The 27011-nt window shown below is 41.6% G+C and overlaps 3 non-coding genes across 3 annotated transcripts; 1 reads left to right on the top strand and 2 right to left on the bottom strand.

The window, feature by feature from the left end:
* Window positions 1-7519: 7519 nt before the first annotated feature.
* trnal-uag (transfer RNA leucine (anticodon UAG)) lies at window positions 7520-7601 on the bottom strand. Its single transcript has one exon. It is a non-coding gene; the product is annotated as a tRNA-Leu (tRNA).
* Window positions 7602-12566: 4965 nt separating this feature from the next.
* trnam-cau (transfer RNA methionine (anticodon CAU)) lies at window positions 12567-12638 on the top strand. The gene has a single exon. It is a non-coding gene; the product is annotated as a tRNA-Met (tRNA).
* A 4110-nt stretch (window positions 12639-16748) lies between these two features.
* trnar-ucu (transfer RNA arginine (anticodon UCU)) lies at window positions 16749-16841 on the bottom strand. The gene is made up of 2 exons: window positions 16805-16841; window positions 16749-16784 (listed from the first exon to the last, which is right to left on the bottom strand). It is a non-coding gene; the product is annotated as a tRNA-Arg (tRNA).
* Between the last annotated feature and the right edge of the window lie 10170 nt (window positions 16842-27011).

Below are 27011 nucleotides of genomic sequence, written 5' to 3' on the forward strand. Positions count from 1 at the left end.
AGACACGACCGGGCGGCGTCCCCCTGTCTGCTCACCTGCACCTCCTCTTCTTCTTGTCCTTCCCGGCAGCCTGCTCCTCCTCTCCCTCGCTCTTCCTCTCCTGACACACGGTCTCCGCCGCCTCCATCGGCTCGTCCTTATCATCTGTCTCCACCGACATGCAGCTCAGGGACTTTAAAAAGACGCACCAGCACTTCTGAAGCAGAGACAGGAGAGTCACGTTAAGAGTCGGACTGGACACTCCAGGACATGAACACTGCACTGAGAGAGAGAGGGGTTCATACACACACACTGACTGGACACTCCAGTACATGAACACTGCACTGAGAGAGAGAGGGGTTCATACACACACACTGACTGGACACTGGACAGGAGTAAAGAGAGGATCAGAGCATTACCCACCTTCTTTTTCTTCTGTCTCACAGGAGGTGGTGATTGGACCTCCTCCAGCTGGAGTCCGAGGAGGGAGAGAGGGGGCAGGAGAGGGACAGCACAGGGAGAGAAAGAGAGAGACAGGTGAGTCAAGTGTCCCAAGAGTACAGAGACTCTGCTGAGATCACACTCGCAGTGAGTGAGCCTGGGTGTAGCCCACTAATACTGACCCACTGTACACCATAGGACAGAGAAGAGGAGGAGGAGAGAGACACACTGCCTGGACACCACAGGACAGAGAGGAGGAGGAGAGAGACACACTGACTGGACACCACAGCACAGAGAGGAGGAGGAGAGAGACACTGACAGACAGGGCTGACAAGACAGACAAGATGGCGAAACTCCACCACAGACAGGACAGGAGGCAGGGTGGGACCAGCACTGACCTTCTTCCTCTCTCCTGCCGGAGGAGCTGTCTCCACCTCCTCTTCCTCCTGCAAGTCAAGAGACAGGCTGAGAGAGAGACGGGCTGGTGGGACATCGGCGAACAGAGCTGAAGGCAGAGAGCCGGGGAGACAGGCCCAGCTGGGACAACGCAGGACAGACAGAGAGACAGACAGAAAGGAAGGAGAGAGAGACACAAAGATGAAGGCACAGAAAGACAGCAGGCAAAGAGAAAGATTGAGATTGAGGGACAAACAAACCGAGAGAGAGAGCGGAAGGAGAGAGAGAGAGGAAAGAGAGAGAAGGACAGACAGACTGACAGACGGGGCTGAAAGAGAGAGAGACAGAGAGGCAGGGACAGACAGACAGCAGGACGAGAGAGAGACAGAGATCGAGGGACAATAATTTGGTTTCGAAATTTATTCTGAAAATATACAATCATTCACTCCTGAAAAATATCGAGTTCAAATTATACATTATGTACAATATTGTAATCAACATATGGCTAATCATCAAAAATAAAATAAAAAAACTGTACTGGGGGACACAGCTGGCTGTGCTGTTCTGGACAGAACACACTGAGGTCCAGTTTCCACCTCCTGCAGGATCAAACAGCACCTCCACTGGCTCTCCAGTGAACAGAGGGACAGACAGAGAGGCTTCAGGCTGCAGGGTGACATTGTCTCTGTGAGCTGAAAGACAATCAGGACAGAGGATGATATAAGAACACACTCTGTCAAGAATATAGAGCCCTCTAGTGATCCTACTGTAGACCTGCTCACCACCCACAGTGACGATCACAGTGCTGATACTGCTTCCATTAAGGTCCCTCACTGTGTAGTTGCCCTGATCAGCTGGAGTGAGGGAGCGGAGTGTCAGAGAGCTGTTCTGCACTGACACTCACTGTTCGTACCTGGGGCCAGGGAGCCCTGCGCTGCTCAGTAAGACTATACGATTCTGGACAGATTGAGCAGGATCAAACAGCACCTCCACTGGACCAGCAGTGTGGAGGGGGGAGACAGAGAGGCACCAGGCTGCAGGCTGTGGACTTCTGAGTGAGCTGAAAAGGGACAGGTAGAAACATGTTGAATATTTAGTTTTACAACAATACCTTGAGTTTGGACTGCGATCAGCTTCATTTTGTATTTCAGCTGTGAAAATGCAATTTCAAAAATGCACGCCACAGTCATGTTAGGTTCAAGTTACAGTTGCATCACAACTCAATACATTTGCAATTCACTTCTGAGATAATTGTTCCTGGTGTTTGTGTTGTGTATGCCTTGCAATGGAGGGGTGAGAAATAATGGACTTATTACATTATAATGAATAATAATTGCTTACACTTATATAGTGCTTTTCTGGACACTCCACTCAAAGCGCTTTGCAGGACATGGGGACTCCCCTCCACCACCACCAATGTGCAGCATCCACCTGGATGATGGGACGGCAGCCATAGTGCACCAGAACGCTCCCCACACACCAGCTATGAGTGGGGAGGAGAGCAGAGTAATGAAGCCAATTCATAAATGGGGGTTATTAGGAGGCCATGATTGGTAAGGGTCAATGGGAAATTTGGCCAGGACACTGGGGTAAAACCCCTACTCTTTTCGAGAAACACCCCGGGATTTTTAATGACCACAGAGAGTCAGGACCTCGGTTTTACGTCTCATCTGAAGGACGGCACCTGTTTACAGTTTTTCCAGTGTCCCCGTCACTATACTGGGGCATTAGGACCCACATGGACCACAGGGTGAGAGTTCCCCCTGCTGGCCCCACTAACACCTCTTCCAGCAGCAACCTTAGTTATTATTGTGAAGAATGAAAGAATATTAGGAACATGAAAAGGTTGAATGTTTTAAATGCGTTTTTTTACTGAAACATCCGCTACAGAGATGCGCACACACGTCATTACAAACGCACACCCGCACAGAGACGTCCTCAAGCGCCTTGTTCACAATTATGGGCTCCAATAGGAACAAAAAACGCCAACCTGACAACTCGAGCATTCAAACCAAGAACCCAACAGGTACTCACGTTGGCAGCCTGTGCAGAAAAGCAGAAAGAACCACAAGCCTTCTCTATTGGGAGGAAAAACACACAGTCCCTCTCTCACACTCCTGATTTCCTTAAATAGCTCATTCTTCATCTCTGGCTCCTACATACAGTATAGCAGCGCTCAGTCTGCTTTGAATAAGCCATAAATCTAAGATTTGTTTTATCTGTTCCTCTTGTCTAGGCCTAGAGCTGCTTTTCATAAAAGAGCTGTTTGCATAAATAGCTAGGGTTACAGCTGAAGACACCAGCTTCATCCCCCAGTGTGTTATACGTCGGGAGCAAGAGAAGAGGGCCAGGCCGTGCCTTTTCATAGATTTTTCTTCTGAAAAGTCAGTTTCTCAGAGGCAGATTTAGCCCTTCATGCAGTGTAGAGAGATAGACAGGCCAGCGCGCGCACAGTTAGAGCTGCACCCTCACACAGAGTCAGACCCGCACAGACACGTCCTCTTGTTTAAACAAATACACAAACCTGACGGCGCTCACAATGATCCAGACACACACACACACACACACACACACACACACACACGACATCAGTAGTCACTCTCGCACACTGGACCCCAGCTCAGTCCTCACCTCCAGCTCCTGCGAACCGCTTCGAACAAACTGCATTAAGAAAATTAGGTTGCGTTCCGGTAGCAGGCCATCCTGGGCACCAGTGTGAGTTACACACTCATTTGTAAAAGCCCTTCCGCATCGTCGGGCATGCTTCACAGTGCTGGACCTGGGGTGTGGGTGCTGTCTGTGTGGAGTTTGCATGTTCTCTCCCTGGTCTGTGGGGGTTTCCTCCAGGTGCTCCAGTTTCCCACAGTCCAGGGACAGGCTGCCACTTTCACTGGGCAGTGCACCGTCACCATGGCAGCATGGTGGGTCGGATCTGATTTCAGTCTTTATTTCCTTTTTTAGAGATCCTGTAACCAGGACCTGTTCACTGCCATGACGGACATAAGGAACAATAAAGCCGAAGTCTTTTTTCCCACAAGAAACAACAAAACCGAAGTATTGTTCGATGTGCCGGTACAAACTTTTAGGTTATATAGTCCTTCCTTGCTGCTTCAGACGTCATTCGGTGTTATGGTAAGGGGGGGGTCGTGGTATTTGGCCAGTTAAGAGACCCTGGCCAAATGGTCAGTTTAAGATTATGCCCCCTCGCATCTGGAATCCTTATCAGTTAACCCCCTTTCCTGCCATAAACCCCTGTTGCTTAGAAGTCTAATTTTCAGGCAGAACTGACTTAAGTTAACCCTATTTACATCTTGTCTCTTACTTCAGCCCTCTTCCATTTGCTAGTTAAAAGTTGTACAACCCATTTGTATGCGACAAAAGAAGCCAGTCTGTTTCCGCCCGGCTTCGATCTGAGGGCCTTTCACATGCGAGGCGAACATGATAACCACTACACTACGGAAACGGTGGGAAGATGTGCCCAGCATGAGCTTCGCCAATGCGTTTCAGCTGCTTCCAGTGCCTTTATTGGAGTGCGCTGATGGACCGTGCTCTCTCTCCAGAGACCAGCACGCCTGTCATGGACGGAGCAGGAAAGGCGGTGCCACATTCTACAGCCCTCTCCACGCAATCGGGCTACTGAAGTGGAGAAAATCGCCTCTCCAGAAAGTGCAAATATCATAGAGGTAGAGGTAGGGAGAGAGGAGGAGTACAAATTCAAGCAGAGGCCTGAGTGGAGCACTGTCGTATGGCCCTGACATCAATCCCTCAACTCTCTGCATAAAGCAGTGTCTTATGGCCATAACATCCCACCCCCACCACTCTCAATGGAAAGCACTGTCGTATAACCATGACATCCCACCTCCACCGCTCTCTGCGAAAAGCAGTATCGTCAGGCCCTGACATCCCACCCCCACCACTCTCTGCATAAAGAAGTGTCGTATGGCCCTGACACCACCCCTCCACTCTCTGCGTTAAGCTGTGTTTTCAGGCCCTGACATCCCACCCCCACCACTCTCTGCGGAAAGCACTGTCATATAGCCCTGACACCCACCCCTCCACTCTTTGAATAAAGCAGTGTCGTCAAGCCCTGACATCCCACCCCCGCCATTCTCTACGTAAAGAAGTGTCATATGGCCCTGACACCCACCCTCCACTCTCTGCGTTAAGCTGTGTTGTCAGGCCCTGACATCCCACCCCCGCCACTCTCTGTGTAAAGCAGTGTCATATGGCCCTGACACCAATCCCTCCACTCTCTACGTAAAGAAGTGTTGTATGGCCCTGACACCCACCCATCCACTCTCTGCGTTAAGCTGTGTTGTCAGGCCCTGACATCCCACCTCCGCCACTCTCTATGTTAACCCCTGTTAACTCGCTTGCTGAATGATCTCTCAAGAAATCCCTGGTGAGATTCAACAGGTGTTTTCTTCAACAGCCACTAAAAGTCTGATGACCTTCTCTGGATTTCCTGAATATGATGTAAAATTAGTTCAAATCATTTGGTAGTTAACAGAACAAAATGCTTTGGAGGTACATTTAAAACAACAGAGCAACACTGTAGCACTTCGTGTGTGACTGAGTTTAATTGTGTAAACCTGTCTCTCTATGAACACGAGCAAAGAGTTCTCACTCAACAGAAGATTGCGATGTGAGCACAATAATGTAAGACATCTGGTGATGCCAGGGATTGAACTCAGAACTTCATACATGAAAAGCATGCACTCTACCACTGAACTACATCCCCTATGGCACAGATGGTGGAACTGACTTAAAGATGTGCATATGTTCACTGACCACAATCCACCCTTCATGAATAATTGAAATGAATAATTTATTTTTATATCCAGTCACATGGGCGACGGTGGTTGATTCTTCAACGGGGGAGAGCGTTTTTCTACCTCCTTACTCGACTGTCTTTCAATTATGTTTTCTTTGAAATCTTTTTGCATCTTTTAAGTGCTTGCGATTAAATTACGCATAGAAAAACAGCAGTACAGTTGATGTTCATGGACCGATGCACACAACTCCAGTGATAAAGCCCTGTCTGTAAATATTGTAGAAGAACGTTAAACCACGGGAATGGTAACAAGAAGGATCGTGTTCTTATTTAATATGTGCTTTTGAATTGCCTTGTCAATACACACAGGCTTTAGAGATGGACAAATAATTTACAGTGGTGTTTGTAAACAAAGATGGAACATGTTTTTTTCTATACCAGGAAGAAAGGAGCAGACTCTTAAACTTTAAGAGACAGAAACAATACCTCATCACAGCTAACACTAATTAAAACAACATCACAACAGAAGAGTGAAGCCTTGAGTGAATCAAATTAGTTTTCATTGGTCGTCTGTGTCTTCATAACTTTGTAGGTGAGAGAGAGGATTGCGAAAATGTGCGGGTGCTTCTTAGAAGTGTGTTGGTAGTACAGGTGACTTCCAAATAATTGAGCCGGGTTTTAATCCCGGCCAGTGCATCCCCAAACCTTTTCAAGATAATCATTTATCCGGTAGCACATCTCCTGAAACTAACATTCGAGGTAGGAAGCGTGCTCTTAAACACCAAAACACTCAAAAAGGAAGAAGCAGATCTCTGTACACAAGACAGTAGTGCGATATGAGAATTTCTGAGTTCTTGATGGATTCAGGCTCCTTCTCAGAGGTCCTTGCTCGCCAAATAACTTTACATCTGAGGAAGAGCACCACGGAAAAAAAACCCAACTCAACAAGCGAGCGTGTTGGTTGCTCTTGCTCTTAATGCAAGGAGCTGTTTTTTTTTCCTTGCAATAATCATTATTAACCAAAAACAGCAGCACAGGTAAGTCGCATTTGTGATTATGTCACTTCTCTGCTTCAGCAAGGTCAATAAAAGACTCTGAAAGTAGTAAAGCAAAACTGAACTCAAAATCATATTAGGAATTCTGAGCGATATATCCATACAGGTAATCCAATAAGAACGTTGAAATATTTGAATTAATCTCTCTATATATTTCGCTGCTTTTTACCCGGAGTAAAACTATTGGATTGAAGGAATGCTAACCGCTGGGTTAAAATGTATAGTTGTTATTTGGAGAAATCTGTAAACTCGTGATCTTATATATTTTAAAAGACAGCACAGGGAAAAACGACAGTGCTGATTATTTTCCAGAGACAGAGCACTGATGACCTCTCCGAGCTGATTGATAAAGCCCACCCAGTGGATACTCTAGCAGAACGTCAAAGAACATTCACCTTTGTATCCAAAGAAACCACAGGAACAACATCAGGAAGCACAATCAATTCCCCTTTTAAATCTTTCCTGTAAGGTATGCTATGTGAATCCATGAAGTTAATCCTCTGATCTCTTTTGATCACGAACAAAGTATTTCTGATGGAGCGCTATGTTCAAAGATTTAATAAGCTTTATCCCTGCCAACGATTCGGCGTGAAGAATTAAAAGTTTCACAGACAAAAGCAGCTCACCACCACAGCCAATATTAAATGTACTTGCCGGTACACTATCATGTGCACTGCCTCAAAAGTGATCTCGGCAGACGTTGTTCCCTACATAAAGCTGAACGTGCCAAAGAGAATTTCTGTTGAGAAAACAAAATATTTTTTCTGCCTTGATGTTAAGCCTGTCTTTTAGAAAGTCTATCTCTAAACACCTCCCGCAGCCTAACAAAAAGCGCTTTTACTGATTGTATTGCAGGTCTTAAAACATTAATATTTGGCAGCAGTGGGATTCAAACCCACGCCCCCAGAGAGACTGGAGCCTAAATCCAGTACCTTAGACCACTCAGCCACGCTACCTTCCTCCATACCCATCTTCCTCACATTGCTGGCTTGGACTATGGGGGGCTTCAGCTCTTGTCGTCAGATCTAATGATATCATGACATGTGGAAGTGACTGCACCTTCATCTTCCGAGATGCTTTCAATAACACAAACGCTACTTTCACTGGCACGAACACAGCAATAATGAAGGTGGTGGGATTCATCCTTTGTGCTGTTTGTAGGGGTGCAACTCTACGGTGATCTGCTGACTTGAAGAGCAAAAATCAAAATCCTCTGCTATTACTGTTGCTTTTTTCATAGTTTCTTCAAATCCTTCATTTGAACGTAGATTTTGAAGGATATTGATGATAATACCACATAAATTGTGGTTTTCTTGTGATCGCCAATTTTATTCAAATAACAGCCTTTTTTACAGTTCCTTGTGTGTTTCACAAGGTATAATAGCCCCCTTCGCATCCTCAGCTAACATATTTTAAAATTACAATAGCTTATACAGCATGCATGTTTACATTTATATTAAAATTAAAGTAAATATACAAGAATACATACAGTGCTAACCCAATAATTCTTGTCAGGTTCTGCAACAAATCTGCGTTGTTATTTTAACATGTTTCAGCTGAGGGTGCAACAGGAGTATAAATGAATTTTCCCACCAGCCATTCAAAGACCAAATTCCATGAGTGAACATTATTTTCTCAGATGTTGCCGGCATTGGACTTTGCCGGTGGTATTGAATTATGTCCACAACTGTTGTAGTAGTTCCTTCTTGAAATTCGACACGTGCAAAGCACTCGTAATTTCATAGGTGTTAAAGTTCGCTGAGTCTATTCGAGTCATGGTGTGTATCCCTGCCTATCATTGGGAGACGGGTAACTTTTTTACACTCAGATTCCAATCTTCAATGCTTTGTGTGAGAGCTTACATAACTTTCATTTTCTCACAATTTCTGACGATTGTTCCAAAGGGGCACCCTGTCAATTCCGAATACTTTTCAAAAATCTGCCTGCATGTTTGATTATTGTCATTTCATTTAGAAAAAGTTCAATATTGATCATAACTAAAGAAAATAATGATCACGAACAAAAAAGGGATAAAGATGCAAGTCGATCTTGAATCAGAGCTGGGTGAAACGGGCTTCTGTTCTGATATGGTTGTATGAGAAACAGGAGGAATCGCCAATCTCCTATAGAACATGAGTTGAATCAGGAGTGAGACATTTAGTATACTCGTGCATATGTCAACGCCTGACCTACATCGTAAAACTAACATTAAGTTGTCAGAGACATTCATTTATATACAAACAAGAGACAGACCAAGTAATAATTCTACATTAGTTCAGGTGGGTAAACCTGAACTAACTAACTAATAAACCTTTTAATAATTCTACATTAACGTGTCCTACATTGATCAGACTAATTGACATGGTCTGATTCAGAGCCTGTGCAGTTCGTGCTAATTACAACAAGGACAGTTCTGATCCCTCATCACCGAACTGAACACAAGTTCAGCTGTTCTCCAGTTTTGTTACGCATGGTTTTTCATTGCAATTGAGTTCAGAGCTGGAGCTGATCTCCAGACAGTACAGTGTTTTGGGTAAGTTGTCGAAATTCGCATGAGGCTGCAGACAACTTACCCAAAGTGTTTTCTATAGCTTTCAGGTGGAGTTCATTTATATAAAACAACGTAAGTGGTATAAACGCAACAAGCCAGACGGCAGTCCAACTTATAATTTTCTGACGCGAGGCCTGACGCGTTATTCATTATGCCACTGACCCTGCTATTGTAGTGCTAAAAAACACGTTTTCTACATTTATGTCTGTTCACTCTAAAAACTAAAAAAGACAAAGGGTTTGTGTGTCCCGCTAAAATTCCGCTTCATTTCGAATGCAAATAAAAACCGTTTTGTTCCAAGAAATCATAGATTTGTCACATCCTTCATACTATACTTCTCTCTTGTATTAGTAAAGCATTTTGATTTAAACTGAACAATATATGAAAGGTTTCATCTATACACTTACACATAATAAGTATACGAATAAATACTCGGAAGAAGCCGCAGCTCAGGTATTAGAGAGATTTAAAATCGGATCGGAGGATTTAGAGTCCAGACTGCAAACCAACAGCTTACACAGGTCTTTTATAGAACCCTTTTGATTTCCTCTACTTTGTCCCTGTGATGTCATTGTCCTGCTCGCAGCCGAGCCCGACACACGTCTGGTTTCTGTCGCTTGACGCACACCCTGCGGTCCATGCGGGTCCTAATACCCCAGTACAATGAAGGGGACACTAAACTGTAAACAGGTGCCGTCCTTCGGCTGAGACGTAAAACCGAGGTCCTGACTCTCTGTGATCATTCAGGAGAATGGTGGTGGTGGAGGGGAGTCCCCATTACCTGTAAAGCGCATTGAGTGGAGTATCCAGAACAGCGCTATATAAGTGTGCGCAATAATAATAATAATAATAATTATTATTATTATTATTGTAATGTAAAATGCAATAAAAAATAAAAAAATATCAAACTTTGATTCAAAATAGATTAATGTAAAAACTGATAAAGCTAATGCTTTTTTCAGGGCTATAGCTGTAGCTGCGAGAAGGTTAAAAGCGCACAAGTGATCTGTCTTTCGTCAAAGTAATTGCCGGAGCAGTAAGACGCAGAGCACCATCCAGCAGCTGTAGACGATGTTCGGGGAAGAGCTAATTCTGTTTTTAGCACAGGGAGTGAGAATGAGCTCAGTCCGGCTCCGAGCAGAATCCATCCTGGTTTGGTTACAGTGCGCCTGAGGATCTTTGGATCGCAACGTAAAAAAAACAATTGCTCACATCGTGTGACTTCCACGACAGGAAGGAAAGATATCACTTAAAAAAATCAGAACTGAAGATTTGGATCCTGGGCCTCAATTTGATCAAATTATTAAAATAATAATTATTAAAATATCAGATTGTGTTTCTGCAACATTTCGTGCACAGTACGCCATTTTTATCTAAAAATAAAACAACAGTCACAACGAGAGCTTTATACGCAGTCTGGGGTATATTCCCCTTTTATATTTTTGCCACTTTATATCGAACCTGTTATACTCCCAGAAGTGCACAGTAGCTTGTACAAATGTACAATTCACCACTGGTATAAACAGATGTGTGCCGTGTTTGCCTTTGTAGGCATTTGTTTAAAAAATAAGTTCACAATACGATAAAAACACAGAAAGCACAAACTTCATAATACAACGATACAAAATCAATACCAAATCATTATGCCAATTAAGTACCTATCCTTTGAAAACAGAGAACACCTTTATATCTACAAAAAACTTGACATTGTATGTATTTTTGAATTACAAAGCAGACAGAGTAGTCCCTTAATTCAAAGATCGGATCTTGGCCAAAACAAGACAATCAGACGTGGGCTGAATTCGGAACAGGAACCTCTACTTCGTCGTTTATTGAACTTTTGATAAATGTCTGAATGAAACTGATTCGCTTTTTTAACTCTTTGATTAAAGTACACAAAAAGCACCTTCCTTCAAGCTAGATTCGAACCAGCGACCTAAGGACTCCCTACTAATTCCCCTCCACTCCTCCGCTCGACCAACTGAACTATCGAAGGGATGGCGGTAGGCTCTCTGGCACATACTGTCCAATGGAGTGAAATGTTCCGGGTGATTTAAATCCCACTTCGACATCAAGTTTCCAACTCGTTTCCTTAGTCTTGTTTACCTTGAATTTAAGCCACGAACCAGGATTCTACTGTATAAACTTCCAGGGATATTACAAAATGTTTGATGGGGCATCAATCATTCCAGGCGGAAATTGACTCCTTTTTTTTCTCGAGGGATCATATTAAACATTTCATTAGTATCGAGAGGAGGATCACCATGAGACACAAAACAAACAGTTTCTTTCTGTCTTTATTAGAAAGTAGCGTTTGTGCTACATTAATAATATTTTCGTGGAAATAAAGAAGTTTCGAAATGTGGTTTTGAGTTAAATATTAGCGTGTTCATGTAATTAGTTTGTGTTTGTCATTACTATATATATATATTGCCATGTTACTAGAATTTGTAACTGAAGTTTACTAGTTGTGTTTTTTATGATGGTTAGACATTTGTTGATTACAATATTGTATATAACGTATAATTTGAACTACATATTTTTCAGGTGTGAATAGTTGTATATTTTAAGAATAAATTTCTAAAATAAATCATTGGCTTTATTTACTAGTTTCTACACCTATAAAAATCTTTCTTTGATGTATAATAGACCTTTAACTATATATGTATAGTAGTCTTCTAAATTTATCCGTATAATAGAACTACAACCATTTATGTATAATAAACATATAATCAATTTCATTCTAGACCAGTTACGGAGCACAGTTACACGTCTGGTATGCGTTCAATAGTCGTATATTCTACATCTTTTGCCCACTGGGATGTGCCGATTTTAACTTGGCACACCAAGATACACATTTTCTAATGAAACCTTAATTAAAAGACAGTTTGTTTCTCGAAAGCGTGTTATGTAAAAAAAGAGAAAAACGAAAATATATGGATGGTAATCTTTCAAAGCTGAAAATTTTACTTTTGAAAAATTGACATTTTATGTACTGTATGCAGATGCATTCGCTGGTTTTAGAACTTTGCTGTACTTCCTGAATCATTTTCAGTATTATAAAGTGGGTGTAGATTTTTCTTTCAGGTTAGGAGGCGAGTGTGTACATGTGTTTGATTTTCGTTTCACTGATTCTCATTGAAGATTTGGGAATTAACGACGAAAGAATCAGTTGCCTCGGAAAGCAGAAGGTTTGGTTCTCAACGATATTGAAGACACGCCCATGTAGAGCAGCGGGTGATGATTTGTACTATAAAAGACCAAGTGCTCAAAGTGACGTCTGCGTTTACCGTTTAGACTTTTCATCTCGGGCGCACTTTTAGAAAGCAAAGATAGAGCAGTTGTGTTGAATCACATTATAACAGCTGTCAGCAGAGTGGCGCAGTGGAAGCGTGCTGGGCCCATAACCCAGAGGTCGATGGATCGAAACCATCCTCTGCTATGTACACTTTATGCACGATTGATAAGCATTAAAACTGTTTTTTTCTCTCGTGTGTATGAAAGCTTCACACTTAAGGTACTCTTTCATCTTTACCAATAGCAGATGCCCAAATGTATCTTTGGTTGTTCTGCGATCCTTCATAGTTTCCTCAATTCCTTCAAATGAACATCCATATCAAAGCAATTATGTATATATATATTACAATTAAGGTACATATTAAAAATATCAACGCACATTTGTATAATGCTCATTTAATAATGATTGTCAAGGATTGTCAAGTTCTCCAACAAATCTGTGTTCTAATTTTAAAATATTTTTGCTAAGGATACAACGGGTGTATAAATGAATTCTCCCAACAGCCAGTTAAAGAAAAATTCCACACGTGAAGATGGTTTTCTTGGACATTGACTTAGGTACTTATTTGTTTACTTGTTGTAGTTGCACACGAGTAAAACACGAAGATTTCCTGCCACATTCAAGAGGGTTTGCGAAGAAATCCCTTCAATTTTTAGCAGAGATTTTGTTTACATCATCACAATCTGAAGCACGTCCCTGAGTACGTTTGACCCACCAGCCCTTTGTTTAACAGCTGCACAGGGACACATTCCCGTTGCTTTTCACAACTCACATGTTTGTAGTTAAAGAAAATAAAATACTGTCATTTTCCTGCCAGCTGGCAGTATTTCTTCTGCACTGACCAAGAGTAACCAAGAAGTTCATTTCATCTTTCGCAGGCTGTAATCTACAGAAAAGGAAGTGAATACTTGTATTAAGCTAAATCAAGCCGACGGAGTTGCACTGCTGTTGTTTTTCTCCACTTTTCGTTAAAAGGAGAAAAAATCACTGGCATTTTTTGGAAGCATTTCTTCTGTCCTGAGAAGCAAGATTTGTATTTTATCTTTCAGAAGTTGTATGAATTTCTTGAAGTTCAGAAACAACTTGTTCCAGAAAAGAAATTAACACTTGCTTCAAAGTAAATCAAGACGTCGGTGTCTCTTGCTGTGTGTGCTCTTATCTGTCCATCTCTCTATCCTCTTCTCTCTGGCAGTCTGTGTAGAGTATCTGAAGGGGATGTAACACCACTTGGAAAAGAAAAAAATTCTCAGGAAAATTCTCAGGCAGAATAAAAAATCATTATTCTCTTCTCAGATTCACAGCTCAGACTCACACTCAGACAGGATCTCAACTCCGTACTGCTCTCTATCCTCACAATCCAGAACCAGAAGATATTCAGACAATCAGTGCTGCTACATGAACAATATCAGACAGAACAGCCTGGACTCATGTCACATTTCCCCCTTTTATCTTTCCTCCCAGCCCTCTTAGAGACATAGAAGAGCTCCTGGTTCTAATCTCTGTGAACTGGGCTCAGGGGTCACTGATCTGGCAGTTGTGGGCTCTGTTCCAGGTCGAAAGCAAGAAGGATCTATTAACGCTTTCCAGGACTTCCAAACCCTTCAGTATTACTTTCTTTACTGTATGTCAGCCTCCCAAAATGTTTATAAATGTTTTATGAGTGTGGAATTATCTTATTATTTATATACAGTATTTATGTAATAAACACCAGTAGTGACACTATGATCGGTATATTGATTATTTGTAGCCTATGGTCCGATGGTCGTGTCTACAATAGTGACCATTTGACCAGTCTGTAGCTCTGAGCAGTGGGACTCAGATCACACAGAAGTCCCGCCTGTGTGTGATTCCATACCAGCCCTGGGATTCAGTTACTCTCACAAATGTCTCACAGACCGTCTTATAAATTTACAATTAGATGAAGTCATGTAACAGTTCTACAGATAATTTAAATAATCAGACAGCAGTTTTGGCAGTGGATACATCTCCACATGGGAGAAAGGAACTGAAATATATGTGCTCACTGTAAAGTAGGAAGAGGTGGTCAGACAAGCAAAACAACTTTGCAGATAATGTGAAGTGACATTGTTTTGTGTCAATCAGCTCACAGATTTCGCTTCATGTGCCTTAAGCTGTGCAATTTGTATGGTTGTTGAATGAGATTGATTTCTTCACAAGCCCAGTCAATTGCCAGTGGAGAGCTTGCCGACACACACCTTCATGAAGACTCTCTTCATTGTCAAGTCGCCTCCTTTGCATACAATAGTAGCACCGACACTAAGAGAAAGGATGAGAAATAGCGTTTATCAAGCGATTGCAGTGTTTGTTTGACTGAGGATCCTTGTGTGCTGAACTGGCCTCTGGAGAAGTGTAGTGCAGTAAAACAGAAGGTTTGTGTCACTCAAGATTGTTACAGAACAGAACAATACAATTACAATACTTTTATGAGAGTAAATATTACTGGTGCATCACAGTTCTTATAATGGTGAAAACAGGAGCACCTTCTCTACATTTTTGACTGAAGTATTTAAATGGAAAGAAATACTATCACTATGCAATTCATAAATGCAATTGACCTCCTCTAAATGTTCTAGTTTGATGAAACAATGTATGGAATTAGGTGACAATATCGGAATTCATTCAAATGCTCAGGATTAATTTTCAGCAACAAAAAAAGTGCTCGGAAATATTTTACAAGAATGAAACCTTACATTCACCTAAATAAACATTCACCATCTACATTAGCAGAGAACGGTAGGACAGAAGGTTAGTGTCACTGGACACTGCATCAGAGAGGCCGATCTATTCTCCCTCATTATGCAGGCTTACCCACTCATGATGAACTGTCCTCCAGCGATACTCAGCTGCCATCATCGACTCAGACATGACGTTCATGTACATATTATACCTTAATATGGCACTGCGTTACAATAATTTGATCAAAACAACTGGTGAAAAAAAAGATAAAGACTTTGTCCAAAAAAGAAGCATTTATACCTTTCCTCTCCTACCAGCCATTACAAGTCACCTAGTTTTTAATTTAGAGCTAGATTAAAGCTCTAGTCTCTTTGGGGGTGTGAGTTGGAATCCCACTGCTGCCAAATATCTCCAACTATCTCAGTGTTAAGAAGCAAAAAACACACATTTGCTGCAGAAGTAACAGGAGAATTTGTGCCATTCAGCCTCATAGCGTGATGTCATTTTCTCAGGCTCATTTTTAGATGCTTGTGATCGAATCTATGATTCTTATGAGTGTGCCCTCCATAAAGGTAGCACAGATATAACGTGCCAAGTTTTCAGAGAATCGCACTAAATACAGGTCAGAAGAAGGCGACAAAGTGTCCGCTAGGCAGTTCAGCTATTTCAACGGTGTTCTCTGTTGTTTAGGTCCAGAATGACACCCGTTACAACCAGGAAACACACAGTGTCAGGCATCAAAAAGACTTCCCAAAACCCTGATCCTCTCCTTGATCCGGTGATGGCATCCAGACATTTCCTTCAACAAAGCCAGGATACGGTCTTCAACAACACGAGTGAAAGGCTAATTCCCAGCCTTTGCAATCCTTTGCAAAGAAGGACCCCATGTGCTCAGTGTTAAATGCGCTGTTCATTATTATTATTAATAATAATAATCTATACATTATATAGTGCCTTTAAAGGTGGCTTTTCAAAGTGCTTTACAGAATGAAACCAATAAAGTTAAAAAATACACAAGATAAGCAGGATGAGAATACACAGTTAGAGGAGACAATAGATGGTGGTATTAAATACAGTAGGAACAGAGGGGTAAAGAATAGTTCATTAAAGGCTCTTCTAAAGAAGAGGGTTTTGAGTCTGGATTTGAAGGAGTTTAGAGAAGGTGACTCTCTGATATCCTTGGGAATAAAGATCCAGAGCTTTGGTACAAAACAGGAGAAGGCCCTGTCACCCATAGAGTGTAGATGGACTGGGGGACAGATAGGAGACCAGAATTAGAAGAGCGAAGGTTGTGAGGTGGGGAGTAGGGCGATAACCCAGACAGGTACTGTGGTGTCAAGCCATGGAGAGCCTTATAGGTGAGCATGAGGATTTTGAAGTTGACAGGAAGCCAGTGCAAGGAGTCCAGGACAGGAGTAATGTGATCACAGTCCAGTGCTAATTTCTTTCTTGTGGCTGCTGGTTCATTTTCAACTGTGGACTCTTAAGAAGTCCTTTATTTGACTTGATCAACACTAATCCCTAGAGGATTTTGAAAGGTTGAATCAAAATGATACATGACTCTGGTGGGACTCGAACCCACAACCTTTGAATGACTTCATTCTATCAAAGCCTAGAAGTCCAATGCGCTCTCCATTGCGCCACAGAGCCAACCGATACATCGCTATATAAAACAGCTACAGAAAGCTGTAACTCATGCTTCTCCCGTTGTCTTTAAATTAAGCTCCATAAATATTGACAATGAGTGGCCTGTTGTCTACGAATAGATACCGCTGGGATTCACACCCAGGGTCTCCTGGTTTTTAGTGAGGCGTCTTAACCAGCTAAGCCATGGTGCCAAACCTGCTAAATGTTATCCACAACTTCAAACACCTGTGAGAAACGGGCAACTGCAGTGTTACGCCTGCTGGCTCAACAGATAATCCTTTTCGAAGTTTAAGGAGAGGATTTCTTTGTCAATTCAATTAAACATTTTAGAAATGCTGAACGATTGATGTGTTTCACGCGCAGAAATATTTTATCGTTACGTACTTTTTCTGTGCAGTAAGTTCTCCTTCAACTCCGCCCACCAACAGAGGTCGTTTTTAATACAGGAGTAAAGGCACACTGCACATCAGCAAAACATCCCGTACAGGTTTAGGGAGAGCGACATCAGTGATTGGAAAGTTGGAAGTTTCGGGTCACTTTTTTATTATAGATTCAAGCAGCCCTGAATACCTTTTCAAGAAACATTTCAGAATCCCAGTCACGTCCAGTATGATTGCTACACAGGTCTACAGTATACAATCAGAATACTGTTTGTGCATTATATAAAACACACCGCCCAAAGCATTTCTAAAACAGGAATTACATGTTTCTGAATGGCCCTCCTTTATAAATAAAATAAAAGGTCTGAAGCCTGCTCCAAAGAAGCACTGTATTCAGAGCTGACAAAGATGTGATAGGAAACATCTCGGAAAATGAAGATGCAGTCATTTCCACGCGTCGCACAACAAGAGCTGAACCCACCCGACGTTCTCAAGAGAGTAAGGTGTAAGGAGTGTGGCTGGGTGGTCTAAGTGCTGGGTTTGTGCTCCATTTTCTTCGCTGGGTTAGGTTTGAATCTTGCCACTGCTAAGTGTTGGTGGGTTAAGACCTTCCTTCTATTGCGACGTCAATGGGTAAAAGCTTTGCTTGGCAGTCTGTCGAGAGACTGAACTAGGTGTTTCAAGATAGTCTTTGTCAGCTTAACATCAAGGCATAAAAAAGCCTCATTTTGTGTTCCCAACAGCAATGCTCTTTGGTCCCTTCAGCATTATGCAGGGAACAACATCTGCCGTGACCACTTTTGAGTCAGTGTGAATCGTAGTGTGCCGCAATTGTTTTTAAAATTGGTTCTGTAGTGTAAGAAAAACCGGCCGTTCAGGGACGCCAAATATGTAACTGTAGTGGCTCTCTGAAGGCACCAGTTCTGTAGGGTTTGGGCATTTACTGAGACAATTATTTATTGTAGCAGTAAATCACAAAGTTGATTCTTTTGATGGCTTTAGAGTCCAACCATGCGACATAACTCAAACAACGCACACACACAGGTGCTAATACACGAGGATACATTTATTAATACATAGAATATGCATGTAAACCTAACAGATCTTATCGAGAGGGTTATCAGAATACAAAAGATATATATTCAATCAGTTACAAAGTGTTACACATATCAAGAGGACATACGTTCAGTATATCATTCATTAAGACCGTTTCGTAAAGTGAACTTGGTTACAACTTCTACATTAGATACTCAAAACAAGTACATAACTCTTAGGAATTAAATTGATATCAACTGGTTTGGATAACAATGGAATTCTCGAGCTGTAATGCAGTGAAGTTGAATACTCATCCAATTTCTGGGGATTCAGATCTCCTGCGGGCACAAACAAACAGTTGCAGGCTGTTGCTGTCCAATCCGCGCTCTCTGGCTCGGTGCCAGGCTGTGCTGTGCGGCTTGTGACGGTGCACTGCTGATGCTCACTGTTGGCTTTAACTAGCAAAGTTTGTGCACAGGAGAAAAGATGACTGTGGGTCCCAGAAAGTCAGGAAGAGGACCGGTTCGTTCCTGATGAAGAGCTAGTTCTGAATAGTGATTCAGCTGTCCACAGTTCCGACCTGTTCACGAGGCCTGCTGCTGGTTACTCTCTGGCAACCTCCACTCTAGACTCTTAGAACAAAGGAAAGTTCTGGCACTCGGACACACTGGCCGTTCCGTGGTTGTCCGAGCTGAGTCTCAGGATGGGCAGGAGGCACGCTGCGAGAATGTCCTGCCCTTGGGAGCCTTCTGCTCCTGGGCCGTCCTGCCCTGGAATTCTCCTTTGAATTCCCTTTAGAACAGTCCACAGAATCCTCTCCAGAATCTTACTAAATCTCCCTGAATCTTACTGAATCTCTCAGGCTCTCTGTGTTGCCTGTTTTTACCTGGAGGAACTTCAGCTCGTTGATTGGCTGAAAGTTCCATGGGCATCAGAGTCCCACGTGGGTTACTCGGCCCTACCAGCCCCTGATTGGTTGATCAAGGTGAGATATGAGTCACTTACTCCTGACACTTAGGAATGCAGTCCAGATGTCCAACTGGCACTCCCTAGACAGATAGGCACCAATGGATGACCATTGATCATGATAGCCAGGCTTAGCTAAGTGCATCCCCCTTTGGGAGCTGTCCTTATCAGGAACCTTAAATCAGCCTGCATGAATAGTTTCTCTGTGGCTGCACCACAGAGATGAACAGAGAAATGGGGCCTCATTTGGGAAGGCTCAGAACACTTAATTCTTTCTTATTAATAAGCCTCGCCGCTACAGTAGGCATGGTGCATTTGTCTGTGAAACTTGAATGCTGTGCTTTTTCACGCAGAATCATCGGCAGGAGCAAAGCTTATTCAATCTTTGCGCACAGCGCTCCATCAGAAATACTTTGTCCAAGTTTTGAAGAGATTGTGGGATTCTCTGCACACGCTCACATCGCGTACCTCAGACAACACCACCATTCGATGGGAAATTGATTCTACTTCTTGCAGTTGTTCCTGTGGTTGTGATAGTTACAAAGTTGCACTTTCCTCCACCTTCTGCTATAGTATTCATTGGGTGAGCTTCATCAATTGGCTCAGAAAGGTCAACTGTGCTTCGGAAAAAATCAGCAGCAGTGTCTTTATTTTGTCGGTGAGTATGGCTGTCTTTTAAAGCACATGAAAAACACGAGTTTGTGGATTTCTCCAAATAGCAACGAATTCAGTTGTGCAGAGCCTTACTGCTTTCAGAGGGTCTTTTACCGACGCTGCTGTAGTAGAGAAGTGACATAATCACAAACGCAACCATTTGTGCTGGCTGTTTAACTAAGTATTAAGCTTTTTTAACTATCACATGATTTTAACTAATTTAACATCATCTCCAGAAGAGCACCTCGCACTGCTCACTGAGCTGATGTATGTGCCCATTTCTCAAAAAATTAAATATCATCTGAACTGATTTTTTTCTACTTTAAATGCTTTCCTACTCTTTTAATATTTCAGTTAAATCTTTTATTTTGAAGTACTTTCCATTGATATTAATCCTAGTCCCGATGAATGATTCTGGGACATGGTGCGTCTTGAATAATGTTCTTATAGGTTTCAGTTTGGAAAAGTGCGCTCTCCAGAAGCTACCGAAACCTCTAATGGTCACACAAAGCTTAATGCAATAGCAACGTTTGGGGTTGAAAAAGAATATAACTTGCTATGAATATGAACACTGTTCCAGGAGGCGTGTAAGGACTATTTTGGCTCAGATCACCAATTTACCTTACATTTCTGATCCATTAATATCGCTATTGAATGCTAAAGGTAGGTCCTGGCAATACTTCTTGAGATCTTCTTTAGAAAAATTAAAAAATATATATTTCCAGTACTAAACAAAAAGTAAAAAATACTGATTACGTGCAACTGATAAAATCTCTCTTCCAGGGACGTTGTAGCTACATGCAAATTACAATGGAAAACTTTATCAGCTTTAAAAGTTTCTTTTGCATTTATAAGACGATCAGCATGACACTCAAAACATACCTGTATTCAGTAAGCGGTGAGTCTGCTGGCTGAGCAAGTTGCCTCCTCTACACACAATAGCAGCCCTGACGCTAAGATAAATGAAAAGAAATTGCTTTTATTGGGCACTTTTCATATCCGATGAGCTTGACATCTCCCAAGGGCGATGGAGTTTTTTTACGACACTGCTTTTCCCTTTTTTCTTCTTTCTGTACTCTGATGGAAAAAAAAAGAGAAATCATGTAAGGGAAAAATGTATTTTTTTCATGGAGAAAACATGCACCAGGAATGTTTTGTTTTGAAGAAGTGATTTAACATGATACATGACCTAATTTACTAGAGTAAATGCTCACACTGCAAGGTCTGCTTTACTACAAGAGAGAAGTAGAGTGAAAGATGTCATAATTGCACTGCGTTGTTGAAGAAAACATCTTTTTCTTTGAATTCTAAATCAATCAGAATTTCAAAGTGAAACACAAACCCTTTGTCTGTATTAAAGAGATGATATTTTAAAACTGATAAAAATGTAGAAAACACGTTTCTCACTTAGAAATTTAGGATGGGATTATTACTATTACTAGTAATTACTAGTTGCAGTGCTGAACTCACCATGGTGCAATTCAGTTACATCATTGGCCAGTGGTTTCATGGATAACGCGTCTGATTTTGCATCATGAGATTGGAGGTTCGACTTCTACCGGGTTCGTGTGTTTTTAAATCAGGCTACTCAGAAATAGAAGTCCATTATGTGAATGAACCGCACCTGAAAGCAAACGTTGGTCGGGTTTCCTTCTTTCCAGCATGAAATAGCAAATCGTTACAAAAGCACCAGCTAATGTCCAATTAGCAATAGTCATTTTAATTAACATGAATATACTGTAAGGTCTTGGTACATGGGATTGGATTTCATCCACAATTTAAAAAAGGGCAAATTATATTTATAGGCTTCAGACACATTTTAATACAAAAGTGACCTAAAACTCTGTAACTTTCAGGTTAGTTTGAACCTGTAATGAAAAAGGGGCCTGAAACTTCCATTCTGTGATGTAACTGTCTCTAAAGTCGGACGTGATGTTTCACGGATGTGCAGTGTGCCTTTTCTCTTGTCATGTTCAAAATGACTTGCTGTGTAATTTCCTGAATGCGTGTCCTGTACTGCTCTGTTATTTCATTTAGATTATCTACGTGGTGTACAGATAAAACCAAACTGCAAGGTCTAATTCCTGGGTTCGGCACCAGCTGAACCTGAACATACATCATCCGATCTCAACATGATTTGAACACACAACCTTTTGATGTGGTATCAGATGCACTACCATCACACCACTCCCCATAAGCGCTTTTAATTCCCCCAAGGAGAAAAATATTTTTTTTTCATTCTCTCCTGTGAGAAGCGCCGCTCTTCCAACGAGGGTCTCTTCTTCCCAGACCACAGATTATTTTTCCTGTCCGGCTCTCACACAGAGAGCAGACACACTGTCTCCACTAATGTGTTTACTACATCTATAGATCTGACCCCCTTACAGCCCTGATATTCCTGGACAGGATCCCATATTGAGCAGTATTTCTCACGTTCTGAACTTACAGTGTGTACACAATATACTTTATACACAAAGTAAGTGTTTTCGTAACTCTTGGACGTTTTGTCAAAATGTTACTGGCATGCCAAAATTGCCCCCTCAACTGAACAGTCCCACCCCCCTCAGTTTTGGATAAAAGGTTTGGATAAAAAGTTTTTGAACACTTTCACTTACTTAACTTGAGCCGTAAAAAATAGTTGTACTTTGTCAATGGTCAGATAACTACACCAACCCCGAATTCACAGTTACTACATCAGACTGTTTGATGTGCAGGAGGGCTATCTGTCCAGGAACAGCACGTTACATAGTGTCTATGTTTTGGGGTGTCAACATTATTATGACCTTATTTGCTCAGGTGGACCAATGCCTTGCAGTAGTTTATCCTTATACTTACAATCGTTATATAACTAGGACTGTAGTTATAGAAGTTTGTACTTTCTGTTGGTTTAACAATGATTTCTTAATGATTCAGAACCTCGTTACCGTTGATGTTGTTGCAAAAATGAACACATATGGTTGATGCTCCAGGCAAAAATAATCACGTGAGTTCTGATGAACGTGGAACTGTTCTTCATCACTAAATACCAGATTGCTTGTCGTTATCTTCTAACATGAAATACTAATCAGTGGCATGCTTGCGAGAATTCACTTGGATGGTTGCAATGGCTCCATTTAAACCGAAATATCACTGCCCCCCTCAGGATTTCAGACAACCCCCCCCCCCCCCTACAGATCATTCCCCTGGCGCCAGTCCTGGGTATAATGATGAACATAGCTGCCTTGCAAGCAGTGAATCTGGGTGTGATTCCCACCTGACCCATCAACAAACCTTTTCCAATGAGTCTTTGATCAATTTAAAAAAGTCTTGAAGCTGGTAGGCTAGGGAAGAAGCACTGTTTGAGTGCACTGAGGAAAATGTGCTACTGTGCTGTGCTGCTCCAGTAGCGCAATTGGTCAGGTTGTGGTGCTTTTATAGTGGAGTTATACCGAGGTTGTGAGCTCAATCATCACGTGGAGTATGTTCCGTTTTCAGCTGCAGAAACGTGCTGTTGAATTTATGTCGGTTCTTGTGTTACTTTTTCCTCTCGATGGAGCTGTATTAATGCAGGCACACCTGCTTCCATGTCAAGTTATTTTATCGTTGCTTACAAACCAACACACTGCAGACACCTCTGATATTGTCACTGCTTGTGGGCCACGTGTTCCTGCTGTCAGCCTACCATGATCATACACCTATAGAAATATTACTGCTGTAGGACAGGAGCGAAGAAACAAAACGAAAGCACACCAAGTTTAAAAAGGTCAAAATGTGTCAAAGCCCTTCCTCGAGGAGAATGGGGTTCAAACCTACTTGTGCAGAGTATCATGTATTAAGAGGAGATTGCCTTAACCACTAGGCCACCTCCATACACACTTCAGCCCCCTCCGGACATGAGTTGCCTCTTTCCCCATACTCAAGGGTAATTTTCCTCTTCCACCTACAATTTCAACATTTACCTTGGGAGATGTCAAACCACAGAGCCTGTGCTGCGCTTCAGTGTTAGCTGTAGTGGACACCCCATTGAACATAAAAAGCAAATTGAGCTCCTTGGACATAAGCCATTTCTCGTCACTTGCCCAGCGAGCAGGCTCAGCGCACACTGAATGCAGGTGTCTCAGAGCAATTGAGATGTGTCCAAGTGGCTGTAAAAGGGATATCTGATGCCAGTGCCATGGCTTAGTTCTCCGACGGCAGGCATAGCGGCGCGCCGGTTGGAGTATTCTCGGTCGCATTTAATGGCAACGTCAGCTCAAACCACCAAATGGAGACAGGCGTGCTGACAAGCTGACCCTGCTGATGCAGAATTAACACTAGGATGCGAGAATGCTGTGGCTTAGTTGGTTAGAGTGCCTGCCTAGTAAACAGGAGATCCTGGGGTTGAGTCTCAGTGGTGCCTGTCTTGCCACACAGTGTATCATTATGGAAAGCAACATCCTTCTACATTAAATTTAATGGAAGTGTTCATTTAATTTTTGGAACAACTTGTTTTTAAAAAAATCCATACAAATTGCGAAAGATAAAATACTCATCTGTTTTGTCAGTGCAGAGGAATTACTGCCAGCTGGCAAGGAAACAAAAACGATTTTTTTGTCTTTAGCCAAAAACCTGTGAATGTAGAAGAAAGGTGATGTGCGTTAGTTTCTATGGCACAGTCAGTCCGCATATCCTTCAGTTAAACATAACGTTGGTAAATCAAAAGTCCCCAGAGACGCATTTCAAATTAATCAGACCTCAACACCGTCTCCCCTAAATGTGATGGGGTTTCTTTGGATGTCCTTAAGCATCCTGATAGTTGCAGAGATTTCAAACTTTTGGCTAAAGTCAAACTACAAGAAGTTAATAGTTGAGCGCCTAAGTCAATATCACTGGGAATGTGACTATGTAAACTTAAATAGTATTCAAAATATTGCAATTTTGTTGTAGTTTAAAAAGATATTTTAGCTGGGGATCCTCAAATGATGAGGGTAGAAAAGAGAACTATTCGACACCATCAGGAGTGCTTAACGTGTGATAAAAGTGTTTTTTAATCACAAAGTGAAAATAGTGAATTTGTCTTTCACTTAGATGTTCATCAAAAGCTCATTAAACAATGAAGGAGAGGCTCGTGTTCCAAATTCACTTCGTGTCTCATTGTCTCAATCTCTTGCTTAGATTTTTAAAATGTACACTGTTGACTATACACTCTTCCTAACACGATTAAAGAGCCAAGTTTAGTTCAGAGGTAAAGCATCTCATGCATCGTATGAAGCTCTGTTTTCTATCACCAGCGTCTCCACTCTGATTTCTTTTTAAGCGCGATATCTTTTCTGTGATTTCTTTCGTTTGAATGCCCTCATGTGTGAATTTCAGCACAACACATAAACTCGTTTGTCTGTTTTAAAGAGATGCAATTTTTAAAACAGACAAAATGAAAGACTTATTAACTAAATACACATAGAAAACGTGCACCTAATTGAGAAAATTTGGACTGGGGCGATGTATTATTGTAGCGGCGCAAGCTCACAGTGGTGCACTTGAGGAATGCAGTACAAGGGCCAGTGGTACATTGGATAACGCATCTGATTACGGATCAGGAGACTGTAGGATCGTAATGTTCTTAAACCCAGTACCATAACCGTAGTGTGTTCAGTCCTACACAACCTTTCTATCGACTGAATAAGCCTCCTGTTCCATCTCCATCTTCTTCCCACACATTCCGGCTATTTCAGCACCGTTATTGTTGGACCACAGTCACAGATACGTAAGGGACACTATTCTGAAGAACCGTCTTAAATAAATAACGTTGCAAAAGGTAACAATAATGTTTTCTTAACGTAACCTTACATTTGGGCGTACAATACAATTTTCTGTACCCTCAAATAAAACAAAACCTTACTGCTTTCTCCTGAGAAACACAAGTGTAGTGTTAAATCACAATAAATAATACAACAAATATACTAAACTAACACCCAGATGTGACAACACACAGCTATGACAGAACACATTGAAGACTTAAAAGCCCTTTAAATTTTTATTTCCTTAATTTCCATTCTCTTCCCTCCCCAGGATAACTGAAAACTAACTATAATAAAGACTGTATATGCATTACTTGTAATACAGCTACTAATAAAAATATACATGGAACATATACATAATTATTAATAAATAACACTTTTATTAGTAAATACGTGTAATGATAACATTCATTGTGAATATTTGTGGTGTCTGGAAAGCAATTTTAGTTAAATATAATAATAATTTTCAAGCAAGTGGTGCATAAGCTTGTTACTTAATGAGTACATTATTTCCATTACATTCAAGACAGTTCTAATGTGATCGATTGTTCTGCTTAGTCCGCTACTGAGTAGCTTAAAACCTATGAAGAGGTGGTTTAAGCTAGACTCCTAATGCAGTAACATCTAACGGGCAGCAGCTGTTATTTTAGGTTTGTTGCAATTGAGAACAGGTTTAGTACAGAGCTGCTGACAAATTTCAGTGGAGTTTATTGTATAAGGGTTTATTGCAATTGACCCATTGTAGCTACCAATCAGCAGCAAGGAAAAACAAACTTCACTTGTGCCTTTTAAAAAAAGGGAAACAGAGTAGTAGTTTATGTGGTAATTTCAGGTACAATGTAAGAACTAAAGTTATCTACTCCCATAGTAATGCGTGGGGTCCTATAAATAGAAAAAAACAATTTTAACCCGAAAACACAACAAACACAAAACAAGAAGTCTTCCAGGAACCTAGGTAAATCCCTGTAGTAGTCTAACAACTACAAAAAAAAACAAATGCAATAACTTCAAAAGAAAAAGAACATTAAAAACAAATCTGGGGAACAACAAAAACACAGAGTCTAATTCGAGAGCTTTTTCAAGTCTTCAGTGCTCCTCTCGTCTCAGTAGACCTCTCTCATATATTTGTGTACAGGTCAGCTGGAGGTACACAGCTGATGGTAATTTAAGTAGGGAGCTGCGTCAGAATGCATGGGCTTCAAAGGAAAAAGTCAAGGTTTATTCCATGCTGAAAAGAGAAGGAAACACAATGTTTCAGCTGTGGAGCCTTATTTGATTGTGACTCGAAGTAAACCTTTACTTCTTCGTTTGATGTTAATTTATCTCCATCAGATACCTAATAATATCTTAACTTGACAGTTGCTTTCAGTAGCTAAAGACGC

Source organism: Lepisosteus platostomus, chromosome 5, assembly GCF_059453375.1.
Source record: "Lepisosteus platostomus isolate fLepPlt1 chromosome 5, fLepPlt1.hap1, whole genome shotgun sequence".
NCBI lineage: Eukaryota > Metazoa > Chordata > Actinopteri > Semionotiformes > Lepisosteidae > Lepisosteus > Lepisosteus platostomus.